The sequence below is a fragment of the Myotis brandtii genome, unplaced genomic scaffold (assembly GCF_000412655.1).
Source record: "Myotis brandtii unplaced genomic scaffold, ASM41265v1 scaffold914, whole genome shotgun sequence".
Taxonomy (NCBI): Eukaryota; Metazoa; Chordata; class Mammalia; order Chiroptera; family Vespertilionidae; genus Myotis; species Myotis brandtii.
Genome location: NW_005371764.1, coordinates 31,818 through 56,173, shown reverse-complemented (window position 1 = coordinate 56,173; position 24,356 = coordinate 31,818). Strand labels below are relative to the sequence as shown.

General features: G+C 40.4%; 1 protein-coding gene across 7 annotated transcripts in view; it reads right to left on the bottom strand.

The window, feature by feature from the left end:
• The window catches only part of NRP1 (neuropilin 1), a 196,639-nt gene that overhangs the window by 147,213 nt on the left and 25,070 nt on the right, over window positions 1–24,356 (bottom strand). The gene's annotated exons all lie outside the window — the stretch shown is intronic.

Sequence of the window (24,356 nt, the reverse complement as noted above, 5' to 3'; positions counted from 1 at the left end):
CATGCACCAGACCTCTAGTTTATAATAAACATTTAAAACATGGGTTAGAAAGTGTTTCTGGAAGCAGAGAATCAATTACATGAGGACAAAATTTAGAAGAATTATATATTACAATTATCTGTTATTATAGGGAGTCCCAAAAATGTATACATGCACTGAATAATTATAAAGGCAGTGTTTATTAAAATACATTTCATTTTCAGAATTGAGCTATCAGCTGTTAAAGTGTGTATATATTTTTTGGGACACCCTGTATATACACAATAATTTATATATATAAGTAGATAGAGAGGTATCTTCCACTATATCAGTTAAGAAAGCAAAACTTTTTATAAATTTACTTATTTCCTGATTATTCTGGAAGAACAGAAATCTACAATTGCGGGCCCTCATACTTTTGAACTCTAAGCAAAATTATTTTTAAAATCCTCACTCAAAAAAATTATGCATTTTCAGGTATTCTGATGGGCTCAGTCAATGCCACATTACAAATAAAAGTAGAGCAGAAGTTAAGTTTTCTGTGTGCCATTCTTCTGACTTTGACACTCATCTTCAAGCGGCATCTCAGCATTTTAGTGGGAATCATCACATCAAAGGGCTTGACCTGTGTCTTTGAGTTGATTTGTGCAACCTAATCCAGGTCAGTTGATGAGTAGAGGTGTGTCTGTCCTGCTTTTAAAACCTACCACAGAAAGAAATCCCACAGCTTCCCGAGTAACTTATTCCTATATTCCATAACCACTACTTTAAAGAAAATTTAAGAAGATGTCCCAAAATCTGCCTTATTTCAATTTCAGACCATTTCTTCTATTTTCTCCAATTCATTTAAATGTACATATGCACATATACTTAAATAACATAATCTATTTTTATCCCAGAATATGCAAATTCTCTATTTCTTTTCAAACAAGAAAAGAAACATTTATAAAATCTTAACTTTAACACAGTAATCTGGACAGGGACTTTTCCCAGGGTTTCTCTTCCTTGAAATATTTTTGGCCCAATAAACTTTAATTCTAACATCCTTAGTAGCTATCTTGGCATCCAGTGCAGAGGGAAATAGAAACAGGATGCTTCCTTAGAATTTCATAACCTGCTTGGACTATCACATCTTTATAATGGTGATGGTGTATTTAATCACATACAATTCATTTCACTGTGCTAGAAACAAGGAAAACCATAATTAACCAGGATTGCAGAAGGGAATTTGGAAGGTATCGTCTCTGACCCCTAAATGTTGCCGGTAAGGAAACAGAGCCCCTACTAAATGAGGTGGACTGTCACAGGTCACACCTCCAACAGTCTGCAGTACAGTCAGTATTGGATTCTCGATTCCCTCTTCCAAATTCAGTGTTTCTTTTATTAAATCACTAGGGGCCCAGTGTATGAATTCGTGCACCTTGAAAGGAACTGTGGGCCGCGAGGCTGCGGTGGGCACAGGGGCAGATCTTGGCCCATCCTCCGTGTCTCTGCCTGGCCCCTCTTGCTGCAGCCCCAGTCCCCTCTCTGCCAGCAGCCCCGCTCCCACTCCCGCTGCCACTGCTCCCACATGCTGAAGGCACCAGCCCTGCTCGTACCTGCTGACGGCGTGGAGCAATTGGGGCTGGTGCCAGCAGCCAGTGTGAGTGGCAGCTCTGGAGCCGGCTGTACGTGTGAGCAGTGCTGGTGCTGGCATTGGGTACGAGCGGTGGCTCCAGTGCTGGCAGCAGGTACAAGAGGCGGCTGCTGGCCCTGATCGCCCCTCAGGAGCAGGGAGAGGTGGAGAAGCCTGAGGGGTGATTGGGGCCGGCAGCTGCCGCTCTCACCCACTGCTGGCACCAAGTGATAGGGGCTGGCGCCGGGCGCTGGCAGCAGGTGCGAGCTCTGGGTGTGGCCACAGCTCACAAGAGCAAAGAATTTTCAGTGACCACCAGAGGCTCATCCCTATGACAGTGACCAGCACCCCACCTTGGTCTGGCACCCCCACTCACCTGCTCCACCATCCTGCCGCGGCTGACGCCTGCCATGTTCCGCGTGAGCCCCCTGGTGGGCAGCGCACATCATAGCGACCAGTTGTTTGGTTGTTCGGTTGTTCCGCTGTTTGGTCTATTTGCATATTAGGATTTTAAATATATAGATACTCAGCATCCGCAAAAGGGAGGGGACAGAAAACATTTTACTATCTTTGAAGGAAGAATGCTTGACACTGCTCACATCACACACACACTCAAAATCCACAAAAGTCCCTTAAAACAGCTGATTATCATAATGGGGATGTGACACTATTACCAGATATACTGTGTATCTATCAGTTTTTGCATACCTATGTAAATGAATCCATTTCACTCAGCCATATGCAATGTGCATTCTTTTATCCATCACAGTTACAGCATGGATAATGCTCTTTCTTCAGACAACCCAAAGAAGTTGCTAAAGTTAATTAAATATAATCCCTTATTTTATGTTACCATTTAACAATACTATATATGAGCAAATTCTACTAAGTAGAACTTGTTTATATAAATTAAGAGTGGGTTTTGCAAGCTCAGAATCAATGTGTTTTTATCAGTGAACACTTACTGATTTGTACATATGCACGTAGTTTTATGTAGTGGTGAGATTTCTACATATTTCAAATGCTTTGGTGAGTGTTGGATTTGGGAGGAAGCCCCTGGAATGTAGCAAAAGTTTAATGCATCTGACTTCCTACTAATGTGTAATCACTCCTTTTTCTGAGGCTTGGGCTTTTTACAGAATATGCTTCAGCAAAAGCCATTTCTAGCAACTGAGCTGGCAGATAGAAGGAGCCAGAGGAGGAAGTGTTTGAAAGTTAATGAGGAAGGAAAGAAGTACTATGCCATTCTTGTGAAATCCTGAAGGGCTCATCCTATATAAGTGAAGCTGTGAGACAGTCAATGTCCAATATGTATCTGAGCAATAATAACTTGCAACAACTACAATTTCCTCAGTGCCATAGCTACCAATCTGCTACGCTGCTAGAGTGAACCACCAGATGAAGCAGGCAGCTGGCACGAGGACAGCCATGGCCAAGAAATCAGGAGGACAGAGTTCTAAATTGGATTCTGCTGCTCAACAGTTAGTTGGATGAGGCTGGGCAAGTCACTTACCTCTCTGGGCCTTTGTCTGCAACCTAAGAGGATTGCCCAAAATCTCTAAGACCCTTCCCATTAACAGCACATCTGGTTCAAAAACAGTCAAGTTGTTCTCTGCTTTCATCATAGCCTCTGATCATAGTCCAGAGTCTCTGACTGGCCCTGATACCACTCACATACATCAGATGTGGGCGGTGCATCTCAAGCTGGTCATTCTTCAAGTGTCAAACAGTTATAAAAATTTTAAATTTTTAGGTTTTCATTTTTAAGATTAGCCTTTTAAAAATGGAATGTAGACATATTCTGGGTCACCTACATAGCCACCATATGATGAACACTGCCATGTCTTTTTGTAACCACACATAGTATTTGTGTTTCTGATTAAGTGAGTGCCAAGAGCAGGCCATCTGAAAGCATGGCTTCCTGTATGAACAAATGTTTCCCAGTCATTCAAACAGACACAAGTAGTGGGAGAGGTGGCATTACCTGATAAAATGCAGTAACATAGAATTGAACTCTAAGGAACTGGCATCCTGGCAATTGGCACTATGGTCTAGTCATTGGGAAACTAAAGCAGGAGTTCACTTAGTAGTAACTCTAGACACAAGTAGACAGTGAAGAACTTTGCATTGAAAAGATTTTTTTCAACATAATATTTTGGGATACGACATTAAATTAATTTACCATTAATGTAAGCCATCAGTGGCTAAAACCAATTAAATAATAAAAAATTAAACCAGTAAAGATAGTGATAATGTCTAAAATAGTTGTCCATCATGCTGAAACTCAATGAAATTAAGTTAATAACAATAAAAGCATACAATTGCAAATATATCCTGCTATATGTTACCTGATAACAGGAATTCTGTTTCTACCAAATGCCACCATTCATCACATCAAATTGATGTTGTTACTGAAGTGTTTTGGTTTTGTAGTTATGCTGGGACTGTTGTGTGCACTTGCATTGATTTATTTCTTCTATGGAAACAATAAGCATAAATAAGGTATGAATGATTTTTGGTACCTATGTAATAAATAAAATTATAATAGGAATAAATGTTGAACACTAAAGGTCCATGGGAATTATTTTCTTTAAAAAGGAGTGAGTACATTTCTTAAGCTTGAGAAACATTTTTCTTTTCTTTCAGCCATATCCTCAGGCCTTTCAGAGAGGACAGGAATCCACAGCCAGACAGGAAGATCTGCTTGAAGGCAGGCTGCCTCCAGATTCACTGACCTGTCCAGTAAGTCTGATTGTTCTGGAACTCTTTAGTGTCCTTTTAGTTGCTTTAAGTGTAATTATGAAAAAGGGCTCTTTTTATCTTAATACTGCTTCCTATGCCCAAGCCAGCCTGAAACATCTGAAAATGATGTTTCTGGTCCCTCCAGGTAAGCCTGGATGCAAACAGGAGAGCTATGCAGAGTTGATCTGGAGCAATAACTGCCCCAGGGTTGGCACAAGGGCTGGTTCTTACTCTAGAGCTGGAAGTGTGGGAAGGGAACAGATGACTTGGCAGCTGAGTGTCCTAGGGCTGACAAAAGGGTTTAGGCAAGTTACTGAATTCCCTTGAAGGCACCAGGCCACCACAGCCCAGGTAGGATTACCATTTTAGTCCTAATAATTCAATTTAAACATAAAATCTTTCATTCAGTACAACTTCAAATATTGTACAAATTGATTATAAAACACAAATTGGGCCCTAACCGGTTTGGCTCAGTGGATAGAGCATCGGAATGAAGGGTCCGTTCGATTCCTCCGGTCAAGGGTATGTACCTTGGTTTTGGGCATATCCCCAGTAGGTGGTGTGCAGGAGGCAGCTGATTGATGTTTCTCTCTCATCGATGTTTCTAACTCTCTATCCCTCTCCCTTCCTCTCTGTAAAAAAACAATAAAATATATTTAAAAAAAAAGAATCCTATAAAAAAAAAACACAAATTGGAAGTCCACACAATTTGTAATACCAATTAAACAACAAACACTGTAGTGAAGGACATAATTTATGGCAAATCTAGTCCATGTCATTAAAAGAAGCAGAATATGTTCAAGGGGTAAGTATTTCATTTGTAAACTATGAGTTAACAGTTTTTTTAAAGATTTTCCTAGAGGCCACTTACTATGAATTTCTCAGTTTACTTAGATCTAGATGGAATATAAATAAGGATTCTAGATTATTTCTGGGGCCTCTGCAAATTTTACTTCCTATCTTACAACCCTTGTGGTCAAAGTACACCTTTTTCCAAGGAACCTACTTTTCCTTTAAACATTTTGGGGTTTAAAGGTAGGATTAACTGTCCTAAATGATGCAGTTCCTGAGGGCACAGAGAGGGGAAGGAAAAACAAAAGTGGGATTTCTGGTGATTTCCTGGGATCCTACAGTTAGACAGTATATGGACTCTTGACCATAGAAAGTCAGACCCTTGAATGCTACTCTAAGAAAGAATTCCTAGGAATTCCATTATGCTCAGAAAAGGAGCACCACATTTTCCTGTAAATAATGTACTTATCAACTTCAGTTCACAGGTGAAATTCAGTTATCCTGTTAATCTTGCTCATTTTGGCACACATTAAATTATGCATTTTTATGAAGTCAAGCAGGTTTTCAAGATCTTGGGATCCCCTAATATTTTTTCAGTTGGAGAAAGGGAACTTGCCAGAGAGCCTATTTTCAGCACGAGTCCCAGGAGCAGCATGTGAGAGTCACGTTAGCTTATATCTACTCTGGGTGAACAGGGACTCATTGGCTAGGTAGTAAGAGGTGCAGGCAGGCCTCTGCTTCACTGGACCTGAGAGAGCTGCCCACACACAGCCAGCTCTCACTCTTCTGAGCAGACCTGGTCATTTCTTCACAGGTCCCCATTACCCTGAGAAATGCCTTATGAGTTTTCAACCTCAACATTGAAGGGCCCATTTAATGCCCTAGTCTACATAGTGCCTGAATCTGCAAAATCCCTAGTGCTTTTCATTTACTGCCCAGGAAATAACCACAGTAGTACCAATTATGCAGACAGGAACTCTGGGATCTCCATTTCCCTGATCAGGGACACAAGGTCCCATAGTTGAGTATCTGCTGGGCATCATCAGGACCGTGTGGTAGTTTTAGCATCAGAAGGACCTGGTTTCAAACACTCATTCTATCTCTTCAAGTTCTGTGTTCCTAGGGAGACCTTTGAACCTTGTTATACTTATTTTCCTCTTTTGTAAAATGGGGATAATAATATTTTGCAATGTACTTGTGAGGATTAAAGATTATATATACACATATACCACCAGCACACAGCAGACACCATATGAATTGTTGCTATTATTATTATAGGCCTCAGCTAGAATGTTGCCTGAACTTAAATTCCATATAATACCCACTAATCAAAGTGCTACCACCACCATCACTGCTATTATTACTTCACTAGAGGCCCAGTGCATGAATTCGTGGCGGGGGGGGCGGCGGCGGGGGAGAGGAGGGGAGCACAAGAGGTTGGCCGGCAGGCCCCAATCTAGTTGTGTAGATGTGCTGAGGTAGCGGCAAGCAAAGACCACAGACAGCGTGCCCCAAAATGGCCTGAACACCAGCTCTGCTCTGAGGTGGAAATACAGCTCTACTTCACTGCCCCCACTCGGGCCACCTCACTCTCCCCAGGGCAGAGTTGCTGACAGACAGACAGGTTTCTCTCCTACCTCCGCTGCATATTTTCTCGGGGCTCCGCCCCCAAGCATGATAGGTAGCTGACTTTGGCCAATGGTGGCACACCGCTGTAGGAGTGCTAGCCAATCAGTGGTTGGGACCTCAGAAAGGTGCGGGCAAACTAGAAGTGGCTGATGGGGGCAGAAGGGCGAGTGGCACAGTGCGGTGGCAGAGGTAAGATGGCGGTGGTGCTTACTTTATATCTTTGCAGTTAGGCTGCTGCCTTGCCCCTTCTGCCCCTCTGAGCTGTTACTCTGTCTCAATCAGCGTCAAGGTCGCTTTCCTCCTACAGGCTTCCCGGACCCAGATTCTCCAGTGCCATGGAGCCTTAGCAGGGATGGGGGTGGGGAACTGAACTGGCCAGGGGAGAGGGACCACGGGAGGTTGGCTGTGAGAGCACACTGACCACCAGGGGGCAGCTCCTGTGTTGAGCATCCTGTGTTGGTGGTCAGTGAGCATCATAGCAACCATTCTGGTCATTCCGGTCATTCGGTCATAATGGTTGCTTAGGCTTTTATATATATAAATGAGCATTTACCTGTGCCGGGGACTTTACTAGTCACTTTCCCTGCATAATCCCAATTTGTACTCTAATAACCCCACAAGGTACTATTTTTAGGTCCACTTTGTATTTGGGAGAAATAAAGCTTAATGATGTTTTATTGCCCAAGGACACAGTGTAAGTGGCTGGCCCTGGCTTTGCCTGACTCTGCTATACTTTTTCTAAAGGATGAGACATGCACTCCCGCTCCCCCCAAATAAGAGCTGTGCCCCCCTCAGAACCACACTTCCTCCTGCCCATTAGCTCCTGAGCAGGGGTCCATCAGCCTGCAGCCTTGGCTCAGAGGCATGGGTGCTAAGACAGGGCTCTCAGTCCATTCTGCTCACCAGAATTGTCTCTGCTCCTTGTCTGAGCACCATTCGTAGGGTCTTAGTTCTGGCAGTAAACAGTGTAGGGGGTTTTTTTGTTTTTGTTTTTGTTTTTACTGCTGCAGGCAATTGATTTTGAGTGGTGTGTTTGGTTGAGAACCACTAAGAGACCTTGGTTGCCTTGAGAGCAGCTGTGGACATTTAGGGGACTCACTGGGCCTGACAGTTTTCCACATAAAAACCCTGTGTCATTAAATGCTCTCTGCTGACCTAAAGAGAATTGGTGAAAAGGGAAAAGGTCACCCATATAGCTTGAAAAAAATCACTTAAAAAAGTTTATCCTGCTGTTCCCTATTTCCTACCAAATTAACATGAAAGCCTTTGCTTGACTTTCACATCTAGAACCTTCACAATCCTCTGGGTTCCCGTGCAGCCTGACCCTGTCCTTTCTTCACTGCTATGGAGACACCCTGTGTCCATTTTAGCCTGGGTTTCCTTCAAACCTGTGGTTTTGAAATGCTCCTAATGACCAAATCATGTCACTTCTTTAAAATAACTTTCAAAAGTACAAGAAAACACCTTCCTCCTGACTTCATTGTCCTAACAGTGATTCCTACACGCTTCACCTGTCCACCTGGAAGGAGGATCATAAAGTCAAGTATGTTGATGTCCAGAACAAAGTGCCTCTGTCTAGAACAGTGGTTCTCAACCTTGGCTGCACATTAGACTCACCTGGGAATCTTTTTAAAATCCTGATTTCCAGGCCTCATCCTCCGGAAATTCTGTTTCTTTGTTGCTGATGTTGTGGCCCCACCCCATAACAAAGAAACAGAATTTCCGGAGGATGAGGCCCAGAAATCAGGATTTTAAAAAGATTCCCAGGTGATTCTAATGTGCAGCCAAGGTTGAGAACCACTGGTCTAGAAGAACTACAGTACTCTCAGGTTCAAGACTGTCATTGCCTCAGGTGGCAGCTCTGATGCTCCGCTTTGGATGAGGCCAGGAGAGGATTTCAGAAGTGCCCCTCCCTGCTGATCTGGGCCAGCTCAGTCCGGAGCATCCCACAGTGGTGTGTGCCCATGGCCTGACCCCTGTTCTCTCTTCCAGGTGACCTGAATCAAACCCAAAGCAGGCAGACATTTCCACATAAAAGAACACGAATGATGCATCATTCAAACAGGAAAGAGATGCTACCCCTTTCTCATTTGGGTAACTCTGAAGTTGGGACAAGTTGAGTAGCATGTCAAGGGAACATGACATTTGATGGGTTTGTTTAGCTCCTCTGTCCTTAGATTGGATTCAGGAGTTTTCCTTCTGCCTAAAGTTAGGGAGGGAGGCAGAACAAGGCTGAGTTTTGGAGTAGGGTTTTCATAAAATAAATAAACTTGATGACAGTGCATAAAAGTTACAAACCTCTTTAAAAGCCCATATGTGAGCAACTTGAAAACAGTCCATAAATATCACCTGCTGGGGCCAGTCAGGGGGCTGATGCAGAATTCTGTCCTAGTACATTTTCTGCAACACAGAGCCATCTGGTAAAGACAATGTATTCTCTAGTTGGCACAGAACTGTAATTATAGAACATGTGACTTCTGACTGGAAAGATGATCATGCTCACCCTGCAGGGTGGATGTAGTGGGTGGGTGTGGCTCCGAAGTCACATGCAGGCTGGGCAGTCCCAGCAGAGGGATTGAGGAATTAGAGGAGCTTTGTTGAGATTCCCCATTCCACTAGTGAGATTTCCACAGCCACCACCACTCACAAAGTTTTGAAGAAAAATTCTTCCTTTCATAGTAATGCCTAATTTTTCAGCCACTTTTTGAAAGGTTCACAAACATCTGAGTCATTCTTGGAGAATAGAGTACAGAAAGCATAGTGAATAGCAACTTCACCCTTTATATACAGTTCCTATTTCTAATCTCCGAATTATTAACTCTAGGATATTTAATTCTACTAAGGAGAACAAGGTCTTTCTCAGGTTCTATTTCACATAAAGAATCCTATATAATAAAAGCCTAATATGCTAAGTGTCCGGTCAGCCGGTCTGCCATTCAACCAATCAAAGCGTAATATGCTAATGATATGCTAAGGCTGCTCAACCTCTGGCTATGACGTGCACTGACCACGAGGGGGCAGACACTCCGACTGATTGGTTAGCTTGCTGCTGGGGTACAGCGGATCGGGACCAAGTGAGATGGGCCAGACACACCCTGGAGCCCTCCCCCGGTCCCTCCCCAGCTGGTCAACCTCCCTCCTCCCTTCCTGGCCCCCATCGTGCACCAGTGGGGTCCCTCGGCCTGGCCTGCGCCTTCTCCCAATCCCTCGGGGGATGCCCGAGAGCCGGTTTCAGCCTGATCCCGCAGGCCAGGCCGAGGGACCCCACTGGTGCACAAATTTGTGCACTGGGCCTCTAGTAATGATAATAATAAAAGAATGAAGTTTGCCTTTTCTACCAAATAGATTTAGCACAGAGTCTCTTGTATAGAAAAAATATTCCAGATTTCTCTAAAGTGAAGAATAACACTAGAAGGAAAACATTACTGAAGAAAAGGCCAGCTAATAGCTTTAGTGTTACAAACATATAAATAAAAACTATGCATGTTTTAATACCATTATCCCCCATGCACCCTGCACAAACCTTTCCAGTTATACTTTTAATCAAGAATTCTTTCTTGTGTTGTTACTTCCTGCCCTCTGAGTTCCTATGATATGCAGTTTCCATCCTGGCCTCATCCTGTTTGGCCCTTTTTTAAATACTAAGGATCCTGGCCCACAGAGCCTGCCAGGGCTTTTCAAAGCCCCAGAAGTCCGTAAACAGGAAAGATTTCCTCTGAGGCGAAGGGCCCCTCCTTGATCAAAAGATGGCTCTTGTATAAGGATTTCCCCTAAATTTGCATCCATTGGCACTTTGCAGATCAGATGCTCTCTTGGAGGGCACATTGCTAGCCATCCATGACACAGGTGCCAGGTCTCTTGCCAGAAGTCCAAAGGCCACACAGAATTGGCAGGAAGAATAAATCCCAGCTGCTCTTCCGATGATAAGGAGAAACACAAGGATATCTTCTGAGCAGTAGCCCAGGCTTGAAGCCCCTTCTGGTTAACAAACAGCCAGGGAGAGCAAGCTGATCAGGCTCGAAGTCAGAGAATGAAGTGGGACAGGAGAGCTGTGTGAGGGACTCTGGCAACCTTGGGGACCCCAAAGTTGGGAAAAAAAGAATAACAAGTCTAAACAAGATTGCTTTTATCTCCTTGGTTTAGTAAGTACCCTGAGTCCACTTCAAAACTGCTTTTCAGAAATGGGAATATACTTGATGACTTATTAATTGGAGATGTAATTCCATGTAAAAGTTCTGGTTATGTTTGTTTTTAGAGCAAACTTTAGTACTTTACAGTCACAGCTCATATTTTCAAAGTTGAGTACATCTTGGTCCAAGTCAGCTAATCTTTCCCATGTAATTTCATTATAACCTATTAAATTTGGTCCAAATCTCCCTCAGCAGTCACAATTAACTAGAAAGTTAATCACAGCTGTGAGCTTCAATGTGTAAGAGTGAAGTGAGAGAGCAATCAAGGTTACCCAGCTGTCTTTTTTGTCAGTTGGGCAAATAGATCAAAATGTATCAAAACAAACAAATGTTTTAAAAAGACCTTCTTTCTGCCCTAGCTGGTTTTGCTCAATGGAAAGGTCCCTGGTTCAATTCTGGTCAAAGGCACATGTCTGGGTTGTGGGCTCCATCCCTAGTAAAGGGTGTGCAGGAGGCAGCCAGTCAATGATTCTCTCATTGATGTTTCTATCTCTCTCTCCCTCTCCCTTCCTCTCTGAAATCAATAAAAATATATTTAATAAAAATAAGTAAAAAGACCTTCTTTCTTGTATTGGTCTTTTATCTACAGAACTCATTCTCTTTTTTTAATTACCTGACAAAAAAAAAGTGCTTTAATTCTTATCACACATTTCTCTGTAGCACTCAGCAGGACCACCTTGTTTCATTTGCTACCTCTTATCAGATAAACTTCATCTTCAGAAAGAGATGAGAAACTTTTAAATCCAGGGCATCCTATATAATAAAAACCTAATATGCTAAGTGTCCAGTCAACCGGTCAGCCGTTCAACCAATCAAAGCGTAATATGCTAATGATATGCTAAGGCCACTCAACCGCTTGCTATGACATGCACTGACCACCAGGGGACAGACAGTCAACCGGTCAACCAGCTGCTATGAAGTGCACTGACCACCAGGGGGCAGTCGCTCCAACCAGTAGGTTAGCTTGCTGCTGGGATCCAGCTGATCAGGACTGAGCAAGATGGGCTGGATATGCCCTGGAGCCCTCCCGTGGTCCCTGCCCAGCTGGTCAACTTCCAACATCTCTCTCCGGCCCCAATCATGCACCAGTGGGGTCCCTCGGCCTGGCCTGTGCCCTCTTGCAATCCAGGATCCCACAGGAGATGTTGGAGAGCCTGTTTTGGCCCGATCCCGCAGGCCAGGCCGAGGGACCCCACTGGTGCATGAATTCGTGCACCAAGCCTCTAGTTATAGTATAATTCTTTGTCTCTCCCTTTCATACTCCATAGGTACTAATGGGTCAGTAATAATTTTATGTTTAAACTCAACTTCACTTTCAATTGATGATCAGGGCATTATAACAGGAAAATAAAGTGCTGAGGCCAAAATTTATCAGTGTGAATGGATGTTCAGTTTTAGTGTCCCAAAGTCAGAGGTTGGTGGTTAATGACAAGAAAGTAAATGCTAAATATGATGAAGGTGGCAGGAGGAAGGTGAATTTTTGCCCACACAACTGAACTGGGCAATAACTTAGAAAACATCTGATTTACACTTCAGCTATAGCATTTACCATCTCAAACCTAAGATCTCTGTTTACAAGTCCTATCTCTCTCATTTACTATAATGTTCCTTCAGGGACAATAAACAAGGTATCATTCATCTTTCTGTGTCCGATACCCACTGTAGTGCTGGTATATGATATATACCCAAAAAATTTGTACCAAGCAAAGACTATCAAGTAATATTGGCATGGTGATGAGAAAAAAATAAAAGTATGATTTTTTTTTCAAATTTTGATAATCTTTTTTCCCATGAAGCTATATATGGGGGATTCAACCAAATCCATGAAAGAACAAATATTTTCTGTGCAATACTTAGCTGTTCTTGGGAAATAACTAAATGTAATTTGGTTAACATATAAACAAAGGCCAAACAGTTGAAAATAACTGAAGCACATCATCATAATTAGTTTAAGAGTTGACCCAAGACATGTTTTCATTAAAATACTTTCTGTTCTTGACCTCCATTTGGTCTCTTTTTTCACTGATATTTGAATGGGCCCTATTCCCAGAAGGACTACATATATCATTACTGCAAAAAAATTGGGAACACTAAGATGAAAAGGAGGAAGAAAATAACACTATGATAAGATAAACTTGGTTCATTTTGTCATCTAGGGAGTTCTGTCAGCCATCTCTGCCCTGCTCTACAAGACCCCTCCTGGCTGGAACGCCTTTTTTTTCTAACCAATTATTGATTCATTGGTCCTTTTGATCTTTAGCACTCAGGAGCACCAGAACTCTAGCACACAATGATTGTCCCTTAGCAGCCATCTCGATGCCACTATTCAATTCAAACTTAGCTTTGAGATGAGCTGTGCTGTTCATTTATGTGCTCCAGGGAATGAAATGAAAGTGACTTTTAAAACAGTGGTCATGTGGTGGGCACTCAATCTACTCATCTCCATTTATTTGTGGACCCAATTCAGTCTAGGTCTGAATCTTTACAGAAATGCAGAACACTCCTCACAGATGGCATCAGGCACTGATTGAAAGCTTCTGGGAGAAAGGAGCTTCCAAAATAGAGAGTAGAAAACCATATGCCTTGAATCTAAGCAGTGAAACCACCGAAAAGCAAAAGCATCTATACATCCAGACTGATTTTAAAGTAATGTAAATAATTAAATCAATTATTTGTCATTGAACAGTGATTTGCCATGAAGCAATGTGCACCATGATGGTGTGTTCCACCAGGCTACATATAAGCACAGTAATGTTACAATCTCCCAATCCACAGCACAGGGAGAGTGGTGGGAATTGATGGTTTTGGGTGACTTCACTGATAACATCATTCTGAAGATTTGCTGTCATATATTTAGATGGATAACAATTAATATAATGTGTTGAATTGCATTTGTACAAACACATATAATGTACTAAAACCATTTTATTTTAAAATGTGTGAAGTTTGTAAGTCAAAATAGCTCAAATAGCAATTCCATCTTTAATTTTTTGAAGAAACTCCATACTATTTTCCATAGTGACTGCACCAGTCTGCATTCCACCAGCAGTGTACTAGGGTTCCCTTTTCTCCACATTCTTGCCAGCACTTATCATTTGTTGATTTGTTGATGGTAGCCATTCTGACAGGTGTAAGGTGATACCTCATTGTTGTTTTAATTTGCATCTCTCTGATGATCAGTGACTATGAGCATTTTTTTCATATGTCTCTTGACCATCTGTATGTCCACTTTGAAGAATTGTCTATTTAGGTCCTCTGTCCATTTTTAAAAATTGGATTGTTTGTCTTCCTTTGTTAAGTTGTGAATTCCTTATATATTTTGGATATTAACCCCTTATTAGATGTATCATTGGCAAATATCTTCTCCCATATAATGGGCTCTCTTTTCAATTTGTTGATGGTTTATTTTGCTGTGCAGAAGCTTTTTATTTTGATGTAGTCCCATTTGTTTATTTTCTCCTTTGTTTCCCTTGCCCTAGGGGATGTACTGGCAAGCATTGCTACAAGAGATGTTTGAGATGTTGCTGCCTATGGTTTCTTCTAGGATTTCTATGATTTCACAACTTACATTTAAGTCTTTTATCCATTTTGAGTTTATTCTTGTTCATGGTGTAAGTTGGTGATCTAGTTTCATTTTTTGCATGTTCATGTCCAATTTTCTCAACACAATTTATTGAAGAGACTGTCTTTACTTCATTGCATGCTCTTACCTCCTTTGTCAAATATTAATTGAGCATAATGGCTTGGGTCAATTTCTGGGTTCTCTGTTCTGTTCCATTGATAAATATGCCTGTTCTTGCACTACTACCAGGCTGTCTTGATTATAGTGGCTTTGTATTAAGAAACCTAAAACCCCAATCAGAAAGAATATATGCACCCTAATGTTCAAAGTAGCACAATTTACAATAGCTAAGATCTGGAAACAGCCCAAGTGCCCATCCATAGATGAGTGGATATAAAAAGCTGTAGTACATTTACACCATGGAATACTATGCAGCTATAGAAAATAATGATATCTTACCCTTTGAGACAACATGGAGGCAACTGGAGAGTATTATGCTAAGCAAAATAAGCCAGCCAAAGAAAAGCAACTATCACGTGATCTCACTCATATGTGGAATCTAAAGAACACAATAAACTGATGAAAAAAATAGATTCAGAAACATAAAAACATGGAACAGACTGTTGAATCTCAGAGGGAAGGCAGCTGGGAAGAGATTAACCAAAGAACTTATATGCACATATGCATAATTTATGGACACAGACAATAGTGTGGTGAAGGCCTAAGGCAGAGGGCAGGTGCAGGCTAGATGGGGTCAATGGTGGGAAAAATCTGTATTACTTTCAACAAAAAGGTAAATTTTTAAAAATAGCTCAAAATTGAACCTGAACATGCCCAAAAAATCATATTTTTTGAACGTTAGAAGGATTGTTATGATGTGTTAGGATGATAATTTCTACCCATTGGTCCTTATTCTACTCTTCACAATGAAACAGAATGAGTTCTGAACCTCTTGATGGACTAGCTACAAAAGGGGTATATGTACCCCAAAGCACTGTGTCCTGAATATGCACCACCTGGAACAGATAAGAAATAGGAAAGACAGATTGCTGAAGAAGAGATATGAATAGGTGATCAGATCATTTTCCTGGGAGCCAGGAGAACCAAGTTTGCACCATAGACCCATTCACTGGGCCCGTCACTGTCAAAACTCTAGTTTCATCATTCATCAAATAGAAGGGTCAAAATATAAAATCTGTCTTTTCAGCTAGCTGCCATGCAATATATGTGTGTTTATGACATTCTATACAGTTTTTAAAAATATATTTTTATTGATTTAGGAGAGGAAGGGAGAAAGATAAAACATCAATGATGAGAGAGAATCATTTATCGGATGCTTCCTGCATGCCCCACACTGGGGACTGAGCTTGCAACTGAGCATGTGCCCTGAATGGAAATAGAACTGCTACCTCCTGGTTGATGCTCAACCACTGAGCTATGCCAGTTGGGCTGTATACATTTTTAAAATATTTGTATTATGCCCAAAAGCTTATGATGGGAACACAACTTGGGGCCTTTAAGTAAAAATGTATTTTGAACCAAAATTTTAATTGCAGCTGCTCCACTGTGTGTGTGTGTGTGTGTGTGTGTGTGTGTGTGTGTGCAGCAAAGTTATTGCTTATATTAATTTGTTAAGGTCAAATCCATTTCCCCCTCAACTCTTTGTTACTTGCTTGGGCTTGCCAGCAAACACACTTCTATTATTGGCAGAGAGCTATGGACGTTTCGTTCCCATTGTTTCTCAAGCATAAATAAAAGAGACAGAAACAATGAGTAGCAAACCACTGCTGGACTCAGAAATGTGTTTACCAAGGCAGCTACTTTTGTTTTCTTGGGGTCAGAAGGCTGTGTGTGTGTGTGTGTGTGTGTGTGTGTGTGTGTACGTACATGCACAAGAGGACACCAATGTAAGATCCCACAGTCACTGAAAGCAACCTCCTTCATCTTCTACTTTATCATAAAGACTCTGAATTCAAAGCACCTTTGAGAGGGAGTTAGAAACCACTAAAATAATACGATAAAACATATTTTATCTCTGTGGTCAGTTTACAAATTTCCTTGACAGATAATTGAAAATTATCTATGACATAGTAACATTATTTAGGAGATTATACTTGGTTTATTCTCTTTGTGTTTTAAATATTTTTAAAAGATAATCAGTGATGTGTTTTAACTACTCTAAATAGGGTCACCTAAGGAAAAGTAATTGCATGCTTAACATCTGGGAAAAATATTCTCTGTTGGGTAGGTTTCATGGGAACAAAGCTATTTCTCAGAAGAGTATTTTCCCTTCCAACTTCAGCTTTGTTTTCCTAGGAATTGTGTAGTAATGCTGAAATTAATGAGTGACAGAGCTCCTGATTGAATCAATATTGAGTGAAATTAGTTTGTATACATAGATGTGAGCACTTTTGTGAGAGTCAGAGTAAATTTCTCAAGAAAGCACACTGAGAAAAGATGTAGGGCAGAGATCCAGCTGCCTGACTGAGGCAAACAGAAATTTGACTTTATAGACTTCTCCAAACATATGTTGAAACAACAGGTTGATTCATAGCTTCCTTGCTTACTTCCAAATTGTTTTGCCACAAAAGCAATAGAATGTTATGTGTATATTTCAAAAGCATCTCAAGATGTCTGAAATGGAATCTACTGATTTTTAACTATTTATGTTACTGATACTACTGTTTTTTTCAGACCTGAAGATAGAGACTGTTTATTAATCATTAACATGCCAGTCTCCATCTCCCCTCAAATCCTAGCACTGGTCAAGTTCTGTCCATGTCTCCTTAAGGATGTCTCTTTCTACTTCGAGTGTCATAGTCACGTTCAGGAAGTGCGTAGGATCCTTTCATGGAAAGAGATGAGGATGAAATGATAATATTTATTTAGTCATGAATAGTTTTATTGAAGAACTATTATTTTTATACCCTGGCTAGGAATATGAGGTAGAAAAGATTTCTACAGTTTCTTTCTATCCTTTCTTTCTGTTTAATTTGCATCACTTGAAGAGCCAATACAATCGCTGGTGGGATAATAAAAACAACTCCAAAAAGTCATGGCAGAGTGTGCTTAGTTTTAGCTCCCCATGGAGAGATCTGCATATATGAATCACCCAGAGACTATCCACAGCTATCCTGCTGAGTTGGCTTCTGGCAAACATATACTTTTAAGCAACCCCAGCCCATCCTGGGACGCTTCACAAGCCACATATTCCTTCTGTCCATGCCTACTGTTTCCTGAAGCCAGTCACTCATGACCTGTTGCAGAGTGAAAAGAGGTTGACTGAGACCTATAAAAGGCCAAAAGGCAATACCTAAAGTCAGAACAAGATGGTGAGTACCAGCTGTGCAGAATAACATACACTAGTAAAGTATTCAGGGCTGGAAATTGAGTGACATAGGGAAACAAGAGTAGTTCGGCTGAGGGCTGAATCATAGAGGGTCTGGAACAAGCAGAGAGCAGCGCCAACCAGGAACAGACTTGATGCTCAGCCAACAATCACCTCAGCCAGCCTATTTTTATATGCATCTTGTCTAAAGCAAGAGAACCTGCCTTAGAACCTGCAGGTGAAGGTAATGAGGATGGGCAAGCTGGAAGGCACAGAGAGAGCACAAAAACCATTCCAGATGTAGCAGATGTCTCATGTTTATCACTGTCTTTCTAGGATAGAAGTACCATGTGGGCAGGGCATGATGTCTATTTTGTTTACTGCTTATCACTAAATAGTAATTGGCACATTCTGGGTGGTCAATAAATACTTGTTAAATAAATAAATGAACAAACAAATGAAGGAATGAATGAATGAGGTGGAAGGCAACAGGGTGTTCAGAGAAAATATTTTTGTGTCCAAATAAACAATGTTTTGGAAAAGTGCCTGAATTTACTCCAACTTCCAAATTGTGAGTTCTGAATTTATTACCATGTATATTTTTTTTCTAAGTTTATGTTGGAATGAATGTTTAACTGTGAATTTATGCTCATCATCAATCTCAGTGCCTATATCAGTGATGGCGAACCTATGACACACGTGTCAGAGGTGACACGCAAACTCATTTTTTTAGTTGATTTTTCTTTGTTAAATGGCATTTAAATATATAAAATAAATATCAAAAATATAAATCTTTGTTTTACTATCATTGCAAATATCAAAAAATTTCTATATGTGACACGGCACCAGAGTTAAGTTAGGGTTTTTCAAAATGCTGACACGCCAAGCTCACTGGCCTATATAATCAATATATAAACCAAACCCTAAAACATTAATAAGAAACATGAATAGTTTAAACCTCAAGGACAATCCCAGGAAAGATGCAATGACAACAATAATGGGGGTTGACAGCTAAAATTCTCTTTTTACTGTTGTGTTTAGAAATACTAGACATTTCTCAATTAATACTGGGAATAAGCTAAATAACTTTAGATATTAGTCCACCCATTGATCATTTGCTTTAACAAAAAAACAAACAAAAAAAACAACAAAAAACCCATGGCTCTTGAGGACCAAACAGGAAAAAAATACAATTAATATGATCATTTATTTCAAGTCCTGTTTATATTTGAATCTTGAATGACTTATACTTGTTTTTGAAACCAAGTTTTCTGTCTGTAATAGAATCATTAATAGAGCTCTTTAATCTTTATTGGGGACATATCAGATGTGCGAAGGAAAAAACGTGTATAGATGAATGGCAAGTGTTAATCACATCTCTGTCCCTGGTTAACCTTTGGCAAGTTGGTTTATCTTTATACATTTTGATGATTTCATTCTAAAATGGGTCAGGTACAAATAAATAATTTCCCAAAGATTTGTGAATTAACCAGTGGTTATAAAGAGCTTAGAAATGGTGACATGCTATCAATGCTAATTCAAACTATGAAACTGCACCTTTGCAAAAATGCTATTGTGGGAATAAATGAATCTCAACATTGTATTTACAGTGTGATTTTCTTCTGAAATAGAATATTCCTAATGGGCCTCAGCAGGTGACAACAAAGTACCATCTTATCTCCTGTTGATAGACCACAGAAAATTATTTTTACAATGGTGTCTGAATAAGCTCCTTAATTTGAGACTGTTTTACAAATAGATATATAGCTAATTACACAGCTTACACTGCCTTTGAGACATAAAGAGTGGAATTTATTTACAAAATCACTGTTGTCATTCCTTTGTATTTTTTCCAATGTAATTTCTATTCTTTACAACCTAATTTTAACAATCTATGTTGAACAAAGAGATGAGGTAAAAGCTACTTGTGTTATTGATCAAATCCAAGTTTAGGTTAAGACCCAGGTTATCAATTGCTGTTAAATTACACCTTGAACTTGGCTTGTGACTCATCAAGTTTCAAGAAAAAACAACACATTCCTACACAGAATTTCCACTGCCTGCAAGTCTTATTCTCAAAAACAGCAGAACAATAAAGTATTTCTGAGGACCATATTCCCAGTTCTTCTAAACTACTAATTAGATAAAACATATGTATCAGTAGGTACTAGTAAGATTAAGGTCTAGGTAAAAAAAAGTGAATAATTCCTTAGAATAAATGCTGCCAAAATAGAGTCTAAAATGTCATATAATTTAAGGGTGTAAAACTAACATAAAATATGTTTCCTGAAGAAAAAAAATAGTAGAAAAGAGAGGAGGGCTGTGTTACAAAAGGCAGGAGGGTCTAGGCTAAGCTAGAGTAACTTAGATCCAGGAAAGAAGAAAGAAAATAGGGGCTGGGTGGTTGTCTTGTCAAAGGCCAGAGAAAGGTCCTGGATCAGGGCCAGGCTGAATGATTAGAGAAGGTATCTTTGGAAATTGCTTTTATGGCAACAGGATTCCCCTTCAATATAACAGAAGTCATGTTATATTGAAGGCAAAGATATTTAAAGTGCAGAGCCACCCCTTTCATTTCACAGATGAGGAAATGAAGGCCCAAAGAGACTCAGCTACTTAGAGGTTGAGTTGCTTCTAGAACTCAGGATCAGGGTGGGTTCCTGGAGGCATCACCTGTGAAGGCAAGTCTCCTGGGGGAACTGTGGTCAATACAGGCTTGGCACAAAGTAAAATAAGTTGAAGGCATGATCAGTAACACTTTTGCCTCTGCCAAGCAAGGCTTTTACCCACCGGAAACACAAGAGTTGATCAAGTAAGCTGCTTGTGCTCTCTGGTTGCAAACAAACTATAGAGACGTGAGAATGAATGAGTGCTATGGGATTCTAGATTAGAGAGATAACAGAAACACGTAGAAATATTCCAGATAACTCCATATAAACGAGTGACACTAGGGGCTAGTGAGAAATATAAAAACTTGGGGCAGCCGCTCACCTGCTACTTCTTTGTCTCCTCCTCTTGGGTTGATATTAGCTCTTGTGACACAGAGCTTTAAGATATGCTTTAAAAACATTGCTATGGTGACAAAGATGTGAGCCAAGGGAGCAGTTGAAGCTTCTGATTGTCCATTTCAGAAAATACCCCACCACAGTGACCCTGGGTTGGCTCATATAGCACCTCTCTAGGGTAGTGTCTTAATGTGGTTGAACTGAAACATAGAGCCTGATATTTACCGGGTGATATGGACTAACATATTTATACCCTTCTTCAGGGCTACATCCCATGTTAACTTCTTTAATGAAGACGCTTCTTTTATCCATCTTCCCCAACAAGCCTGCTGTGATGTTCATATGTGTATTTATTGGGGTTGCCAGCTGGAACAGAAAAAGACTCTAAATGATTTCTGGTAAATTTATTTAAAGGTGGTTTGAATTTAAGCCTAGACATGAATATACAATAGGTAAAGTTTACAGAGTTGTGACACAAACTCTCAAGAGTTGTGGGGATGTCAGAAAATACTCAGCAATCAGAACATATGCCTACAATGTTAATACATTTTATGCCTCTAACTCCAAAGCAGAATATGAAGAGGAATGTAAAACAGAAAGCAAAGCTTTCTGCATATTTTTTTGAGATTTAGCTGAAACTACTTACATATAGGAATCTAGGTTTTTAAAAAGAGATTTTTAGAGGAAGAAATGTAAGCTTTACTCTATTACCCAGGAAAATGAAGGGTATACCATGTAAATGAGAAGTTCATGTGTGCATTGTTGTTGTCTGATTAAGTTACAACTTTTCCTAAAAAGCTGATTTCATACTTCTGTGCTAGATGAACACGCTGGAGAAGACCTGTTAAATATCAGTGGGTCAGTTCAAATCAGCAAATATTAATTAAGCACCTACTTTGGGCAAAGCACTTTGATAGGCTCTGCAAGTGTTAGCAAACCATATCAATCTCTGTTCTTAAGAACTTGAGGAACTAGTTGGCTGAGTAGTAGCAGAATACCAATGATTACAACATAACTCAGAATATTGTAAGGAACATGAATGATGCATAGACACAGTTCTTGAGCGTGTCAGAAGACAGAGAACAAGAGTCCACATTTAATTGGTAGTTGGTTGTCAGGAATGGCTTTATGAAGGAAGCATAACTTCAGAAAAAAACAAGGATGATGTGCAATGTTTTGACAGGGAAACACCCTTCAACTAGGCATGCAGTAGGAGAACAAGGATGAGTCTGAAGAACTACAAGGTGAGCATTTTGGTGAAATATATAGGGGAATTCCAGGGGATAGGGCAGATAACAGGTGGGAGCTACATCGAGGAAGGTTGAGAAGAACAGGCAGAAGCAAGGAGAAAATGGGGAACTTTCAATGTTTTTAAGCAGAGAGGAGAAATGAGGGAAGGCACTTGAGGAGGCTAATGCAATTGTACCAAGGATAGGTTACAAAGTCAGAATTTGAGTGGTAGAATAGAAATCTAACAGAAAAGATAGATGTGAGGGACATTACCGATATGTAATTTAGAGGCCTTTAAGCCAACTAGATTTGGAGGACAGAAAGGAATCAGGAGCCCGGCCAGCATAGCTTGGTGATTAAGCATAGACCTATGAACCAAGAGGTCATGGTTTGATTCCTGGTCAGGGTTTGATTCCTGGCCTGGATTGTAGGCTCCATGTCCAGTGTGGGTGTGAAGGAGGCAGTCAATCAATGATTATCTCTCATCATTGATGTTTCTATCTCACTCTCCCTCTCCCTTCCTCTCTGAAATCAATAAAAATATATATTTTTTAAAAAGGAATCAGGAGATGATCCAGAATTTCAAATTTGAATAAAGAGAAAAGGAAGCAATCAACAATAAAAATAATAAATGCAGAAGTCATTTTAAAGGGAGGAATGCAATTTGATTTTTCATTCATGACAATGGTTTATATATCCAGGCAGTCAACATCATTCAGAAAGAATTTAGAAGTTTAAGTCCAATGCCTAAGTCAAATCTAGGGCTGGACAGAATTTTAGGTATTATCTGAGCTAACTGGCTAATATCCAAAAGATAATTCAGGGAGAAGACACTTGGGATAAAGCAATACCTTATCAAATGCCCATGTTTAAGGGTGGGAGAAGAAAGAGAAACTGGCCAAAAACACAAGTAGTCAAAGAACTGGAGAGGATATAAAGATGGCACAAGATGATAAGATGCAGGAAAGAATAAAGCTCCCATGAGTGGAGAGTAGCCAATTGTGTATGACTTGTACAAAGGTTGAAGAAGTTAGGGCCAATGGTTTGGGGCCTTAGAAGGGTGACTGAAGTATAACATTGAAGCAAGCAGTTTCAGTCAACTGGAGGAGGCAAAAAGTTGTACTGAAAAGAGGTTAGCAAGAAAGTTCTAGAGTGTAGACACCATGTTCAATACCCTTGATAGAAAAGAGAAAGAGAGATGAAAACTTTTTGGTGGATAACAATGTCCAAGGAGGAATTCTTACACTTTCCCATGTGTGGGAAAGTCGTACAGAGCCTATTTGACCCCTGGAGGCCCATTATGGTCCCACAAGAAGGAAAAGCAAACCCCTTCTTCAGGAGCTCCCAGCCACACACACCGAAAGACATTTCAAATGAAAATAGAGCTGAGGGTACTTTGAGAGGCTGCAGATACAACTGTATCATAAAGGTGAGGTGGGAGAAGGGATTAAAAAAGTAATCTCTTCTCTGCCACTGCCCTGAGGGCCTTCCTGTGGGCAAGCTCTTCATTGCAGCCACTGAGAATCCCCTCACTAGCAGGAAATCTGTCACAAACAGAAAGGAGGGAAGGAGACAGAAGGGTTAAAAGACCCAGGGCAACTAGAGACAGAGGGAAAGGGATGAGATTGGGATGGAACATCAATTTAAAAACATTTATTTTCGCAGCTGCTTTTCTCTATGAATTTATACTACAAAATCCACAGTTTCCTCTTTCTTGAACATTAATATAATGGAACTATTTGGCTTAAATTATTGGAAAGGACTGACATCTTTGCTGTATTAGCCACCATGGTATTGGTTTTAGCCTTAAAGTACTGGCAGGATTAGTGTCTGAATATACTGAATATGTTTATAAGTTCTCAGGCACACTTGGGAAAATAATGATTTTTTGAAGCCATCAGTGCTATTTATCAAGTTTGTGACACTGAGCTAGCCTCTTTCCTGAGATTTTCCAGAAACTCCATCATATAGATTTTTACAAGACTGCAATTATAACATACTTAACAAGGCAGCTAACTATATAAGACATTTAGAAATCCTTGTTGGTTGAATACATGCTGAGCATTAGATATCATCTCTGTCCTGGATACATGCTGTGCTTTGAGATATTTATCAGTGGCTCCTCTTAAGGATGCAGATATTATTGTTTACCGTCTGAACTTATTTTAAGGAACAAAAACCTGCTGATGCACTTCCTTTTATAGTGATACCTAGGCTTTATTTAACATGTTGCTCTTGTAGTCATAACATGCTTCCCCTACATTATTTCATCAACACTGTTATTGAG